The sequence below is a fragment of the Anomaloglossus baeobatrachus genome, chromosome 3 (genome assembly GCF_048569485.1).
Source record: "Anomaloglossus baeobatrachus isolate aAnoBae1 chromosome 3, aAnoBae1.hap1, whole genome shotgun sequence".
Taxonomy (NCBI): Eukaryota; Metazoa; Chordata; class Amphibia; order Anura; family Aromobatidae; genus Anomaloglossus; species Anomaloglossus baeobatrachus.
Window position 1 is genome coordinate 555101094 of NC_134355.1, and position 6678 is coordinate 555107771.

Below are 6678 nucleotides of genomic sequence, written 5' to 3' on the forward strand. Positions count from 1 at the left end.
AAATGTGAAAGGGGGGTATTTACAGGGGATTTTGGTATAGTTCGTGACGCCACCCGTGGTGTACGGTAATTGGGAGTACTGCCGCTGCCGTTGGGAGTACCTGGGGTGATGGAGTGGGGCAGCAAGATGACGTTACCCTCCACGGGTAGGGGTAGGCCCCAGAAGTCTGGTTGGTGATGCGGGGACACAGTGCAGGGGGCCAGTCAGGTACTCACTTAGCAATGAGGCAGACGCTGACAACAGGGTAAACCAAGTCTCTGAGCGCCGTTGCCTTTTCGAGGGGAGCTTGTTATGAGGGGGACCCGGGGAAGCGTGCCAAGATGGGAAATGGACAGCTTCCGCCGGTCAAGGTCCACTGTGCGGTGTAAGGGACCGCTGCTATGGTCAGGAAAGAGTGAGCGGGTTGCTACTAGTGATCGTCTGGAATGTCACAGACGATCTATGTACACTGGTCCGCCCTAACCCGTGAGGGTTGTATGGCTCGGGGATTCTCGATCGGTGTACCTGTTGCACGGGGACGCACAGAAGTGCCTACGCACGTGTGCCAGCGGGAGTCACAGGATATGGCACGAGGGTAGCACAGAGGTGCCCACGCACGTGTGCTTTCAATAACCAGGTGAGTCCGGTGGAGACTCAAGGAGCTCACCTGGGACAGGAACACGGCCTGTTGAAGGAGATTCTGCCGGAGCAGCAAGACAGGAACACGGCCTGTTGAAGGAGATACTGCCGGAGCAGCAAGGCAGGAACACGGCCTGCAAACCAGGTGCTGCCTAAGCAGCAAGGGCCAAGCCCACAAGAGACAATAATGCCTGAGCAGTGGCGTGGCAGCACAATGCCAGACATCCAAACATAGAAGGACGGTCGCGCACCGCCATGATGACAGGGGGAGCTTTTAAGGAGGTGTAGCTCCACCCAAGGGCGGGCGCGAGATGGACGTGACCCAATCAGGATTCGTGACGTCTTGGCCCGGCCAGTCAGGATTCAGCACACCACCAGCCTTGTTATTGGGCCGTGTGATATCAGTGAGCGAATCAGAAGACGTCACGTGGGGCACATACTCATCTTTCTGCCTCTGGGTCATAAAGGCGGGATCCTCGGTTTCACAATGTGCAGAGATAAGGGAAGTCCTGCTGCTTCCCTGAGCATCCATCCTTTGCACACTGCGCAACCTCCCAGACCCTCTGTGATGCTGAGCAGGAGGGCTCGTGGCAGACAAGGGATGGGAGACCACTCCATTCCTTGCAAGAGGAGAACAACTAGCTGTCATCCTTCTGCTACATCTCCAAGGAGGCAACTCCTGCAGACTGCGCAGTCTCCCAGACCTTTGGTGCTGCTGAGCAGGAGGGCTCACGGCAGACAAGGAATGGGGAACCACCTCATTCCTTGCAACAGGAGAGCCACGAGGCGTAACAGGAGCTCATCTGGGTCCCGTCCCCTACAGTGCTGGTGGTGGTCCGTAAACTGCCTCGTGGCACTAAATTTTAGATTGTCCGTTGTGGTCCGGATGATGGTGGGGGACCACCGCCATTAACTCAAGGCTTGATCGTGGCAGCGTCTATGTGACAGCTGCCATGATCAACCCGTAAGTAAAGTGAAAAAAACACAGACACCGAAAAATCCTTTATTTTAAATAAAACAAACAAGCCTCGTTCACCATTTTATTAACCCCTCCCGCACCAAAGCTCCGGCGTAATCCACCGCTCCGGCGTAATCCACAGGTCCTGCGCTGCTTCCATCCAGCCGCGACTGTCACAGACACAGCGCTGAATGAAAGCAGCAGACAGCAGAGGTAATTACCGGTCATTTCCCACGGCCGGTAATGTGAACTCACTGCCGACCGTGGGAAATGCAGCGATCTGTCCTCTATCTATCTATCCCTCTATCTGTCTGTCTATCTATCTATCCCTCTATCTATTCTTCTGTCTATCTACTATCTCAGAATTAAATGACTTTTTTTTTTTTTTTTTTTTCAATGTGCTTTATTGCATTGAATGCAATAAAGCACATCCCAACCCGCACGCGGCAAAACCGCGGCAATACCGCGAATAATACCGCGGTAAAACTGCAGCAAACCGCGGCAAACCGCATGTGGTTTTCGGGTGCGGTTTCCCGCGGTTTTTTACCGCGGGTGCGGTAATCTTTGAGAGCATGCGGAATTTTCTCAAGAAAATTCCATTTCCCAGTGCGCACAAGGCCTTATGATGTCTGAATGCAGATATAGGTGTGGTACTCAGTTCAAACACTATCTTAAATCCTGGTTTTTGGATATCTTCATATAACTCTTAACAGTTCATAATCTTGTCCATAACATTCCATCCTTTGGAGATAGCAAAAAGTCTTTCCTTACTTTTTTCCGAGTCTATTGATCTGTCCTAATGCCGATGGTTACCTCACTCACATACGAGATAGTCCATCCCTTGTGGATGAATCTCCCCACCCAACAGACTATGCATAGGAAGTCAGATCCTGACCGTATCCTCTTGACTGTCCTCATGGCTATGTTCCACGATGGCACACATTATTCGGAAAGGGGGAACGTGGCGGTAGTCCTCTCATCAGCTCATATTTATCAGGGTTGGTTTCACTCAGAGTCTCACATTCCTCAGTCCTCAGGCGGTAATGGTGGGACATCATCAAAGGTGGGATGCACAGTCAGCTTCTGGTCCACAGGCTTGGATATCATCTTCTTGGCACAAAGTATCGGGTATAAAAGGGAAGACAGCCATCTCCTGGTCCCAGGTCCGACATCTTTTGTGGTGGGATGCATGGATCTTTGTCAGAAAGTGAAAGATAGAGAGAGAGAGAGAAAGAAAGAGAGAGAGGAAGAGAGAGAGAGAGAAAGAGAAGAGAGAGAAAGATTGAGAAGAGGGAGAGACAAGAAGAGAGAGGAAGATTGAGAAGAGAGAGTGAAAAGACAGGAAGAGAGAGAAAGATTGAGAAGAGAGCGAGAGAAGAGAAGAAGAGAGAGGAAGATTGAGAAGAGCGAAAGAGAGAAAGAAAAAGAGAAAAAGAGGACAAGAGAAAGATCTAGATCTGGTTGGATCTGGAGGAGAAAACTCAAGAACGTATATTAGATAAATATTTAGTTAAACAAACAACAAGTTTAGTTAAAGTCTCTGGGGGTACTTCTAAACAGGATTTCATAGGGTCTCAACTTAGAGGTCCCTGCTTTGGTGTGTCTGACACTGAACAATGCAAAGGGAAAACTCTCATGCCCTTGTTTCCTACACTGCCCCAACCTCCCAACTCTCCCTATATTCTGTGGCTGGTATGGGGTGTGTAAAGTCAGTTCTGTGTCTAAGGCCTGCCATATCTCTTTGGCTGGCAGTAAAAGCAGGTCACTAGCCACTTCCTATGGTCTCCGGGAGCCCACAGCTGCACCCTATCTCAGTCCTCTTCTTCTTCTGAGACTTGCTCTTGTAGGGTCAGGACAATGTTTTCTCAAGACTTTCCATCTTTCCTTGCTCCTTCACATTAGGGTCATTCAAAAGGCACAGATTGACTGACTGTTTCTTTGGTAAGTGGTCTTGGGGCTTCTTTGGATGTTCTGTCAGTGAGGGCACTTCTTACTGCTTCCCTTGACTCCTCCAATGTAGGCCTCAACCCTGCTCACCGCGACTCTGTCTGGCAATAGCAAAGCTTCCATCAGTTCTTCTATGGCCTCATGGTGGCGTACAGTTCCATTAGCGGTGATCAAGTCTCTTATCTTCCATACAGAGTAGATGTTGGCTGCCATCTTGCAGGCTTCAGTGAGAGCACATACTGTACCTCTACTTCTTTTGCAGACAGGCATGCGGGTAGCGACTGCTCTATCAGCACAGCGTCTTCTTTTACCACCACTATACCAGTGTTGAACTGTCTTCTTGATGCACATCTTGATCCATCCGCAAAGGGGTTAAGTCAGGGTCCAAAGTTGTATCCATCACTGTATCGAATCCAGAGGTTCCTGCCTCAGCTATGCCAGAGTCGACTACCTCTTCCACCAGGGTGTCAGAGGTGGGACACTCCCCCCTTGGAAGAGGGAGAATTGTAGCATGATTAAGGACCGCACACTGGGAGATGGTGACTTTGTCAGGGAGCAGTAATGGCATACGGGCATTGATCTTCAACTGGTGCTTTAGGTAGGTGTTCAATCTGGCTGAGTAGTATTCAAAGGGCTGCTGTCTTCCTCCATGGTAAACAGGTAGAATGACTTCTGGGCTGGAGATGATGACGTGATGATACTCTTCAGGTGGCTGTGAATGCAGCACATCTGTATATGGATGATTTTGTAAGCTGCTAGATTCATCTCCATACGTCTTGACAATTGTTAGGAGGGTGTCTTGGTCCTTCACTCTATAATCAGGAGTTACCAGCTGTAGTTGTTTGCATATGGGCTCTCGGAGACCTGAGACAAAGGACTATACACAGGTTTGTAGGAAAGCGCATTGGGTGTAAATTGGGGTCAGGAGAACAATGAAATTCTGAAAACTCAGATCCCCTAAAAACCCCGGGGAAAAAAAGAGCACAAGAGAGTTTGGTAACTAGCAAGCAGTACACCCCTGACTACATACACACAACTAGAAATAACGGTGGAGCGTGCCTACTCTACCTACCCTGTGCTGACCCTGTGACTGGGGACCCCGCACTCTCCCTCATCCTGACGGTAGACCTAATGGTGGTCAGGGCCGAGTCTCCAGCGTATCCCTATCTCCTGACAAACCCTGCAAACTAAGATACAATGGATTACTGGGTGCTGCGAACAAAAACCCTAATATATGCCAACTCCTGATGATCAAAATCCCCTTAGGACCACATGATCCTCCACCCTCTACATCAGGGAACTCTTATGCAAGATACCAGGCAGGATAACATACAAGAGAGAATATGTCAAAACTAGGCTAAGTAGCAACTGTCATAGGCAGAAAAATATTCACTGTCCACCGGGACTAATAGTGAGCAGTCTATATGGTCTAATAAATTGTATACTAGGTACAGTAAAAACAAATATGCAAAAGTGAAGGGAAAAGGTTTCAACAGGACTATCAGCAATGTCCTTTGTTAAGGTTCATTAGTGGGAACACAATGGGGCACAACTGCATATATGACCAAAAACGTAGTGCGGAATTCAGGTCCCTCCTCTGCAGCCTCTGCTGCATCAACAATAAACAGAGCAGTGGCTTTGGGTCCTAAGATGGCAGCTGAAAACAAAAATAGGGAACTGGGTGTCGGACAGACTAAAATGGCGTCAAAAGAGGAACTATGTAGTGACTGGGATGAAATGGCCGCTAAAAGAGGAAGTAGGTGTTGGCCAAAAATGGCGTCTGAAGAGGCCTGGGAGGGAGGGACATGGATTGTGCCATCTACATTCAGGAGGTATTCAATCTGTCACTGGGATTATGGTTTATATAGGGACCCCTGGGCTGACCCTGTGACTAGGGACCCTGTGCTCGCCCTCATCTCGACGGTATGACTCACACACCCCAGGGCTTTGGGACACCCGCTGTCGGGCCAGACTAGTCCGGGGGTAGTCAGTGGTGGCGGGGCCCGACTCCATGACCCTGGCGGGGTCAACTAATATGGCAGTTGTGGGGGTGGTAACGTTAATTAAAGTTTGTGGAAATATTCGTGACGCCACCTGTGGATTGCGGCTATAGAGCAGCCGCTGCTGGATGAGACCTCCGGGGCTGATGAATTAGCAGCTGGGATGGTTCTGCTCCCCACAGGTGGAGCGGTACCCCGGGGCAGCCATTGGTGCTTATTAAAGTCTATGGTGCTTTGGAAATGTTGCGGTGCAAGGCGAAATAAAGGAAGCAACATCAGGGGGTGCAGTTTCAAGGTCTTTTACTCACTGTTCAGTCACTGCAGACAACCGGTTGCCCACTGGTGTGTTGGGATCCCCTGTCAGGGACCTCTGTCGATCCCGGGTAGTTCTTGAAGTAAATGCCGGTGCACCCTTGTTTGTGTCTCCTTCCTAGGTTGACTTCAAAACCTTGACCTTCATAGATAAACTCGTCTCGGCCTCCACCATAGGGTCTGGTCAAGAAGGCTTGCCTGGATGGAATCTTGCCCTCTTCCCAAGGGATCTATGGTGGGTTGTGGCCCTGGGCGCTTGCAACCACCCTGGACCTTCGGTGATTACTTTTGGAAATGTCTTTCTTCCCTTAGTTACTAGGGACCGTCCCTGGATGCAGCCTGATCCCTCCACCCGATGTTCTAGTGGAACAGGCCACGAGCTTGAAAGCCTTTCGGTGGCCCTGGAATCCTTTCTTTACTGTCTGTGGTGCCACCTGAGCCTAGCTGGGCCCCAGGGTCTCCACCAGGAAGCTTCTCTTTCAGTCACTTTCTCTCTCCACTCTGCTGAGGTAGCTACCTCCCTCTCACATACTGTCTCAACTAACTGACCTTGAACTTCCTGTATCTGCTCTTTCTTTCTGTTGGCTCCTCCCACTTTACCTGTTGCCAGGCCCCACCCTATGGGAGAAGAGATGGGTCTTACGGCCCCCCAGCATGCAGCATGGGGGTAGCTGCCACTATCCCCGGTCCCAAATATGCCTAACAATAGGTGTAGTGTGAATTTGCCTGTGAACCGGCGTTTACTCTTGTCCTTACCCAGGATGTGACATCACACCTCTGGCTGGGGTGCAATGTCCCTGTGGCGACGGACGCCTCGGGGGCGCCACAGGTAGACCTAATGGT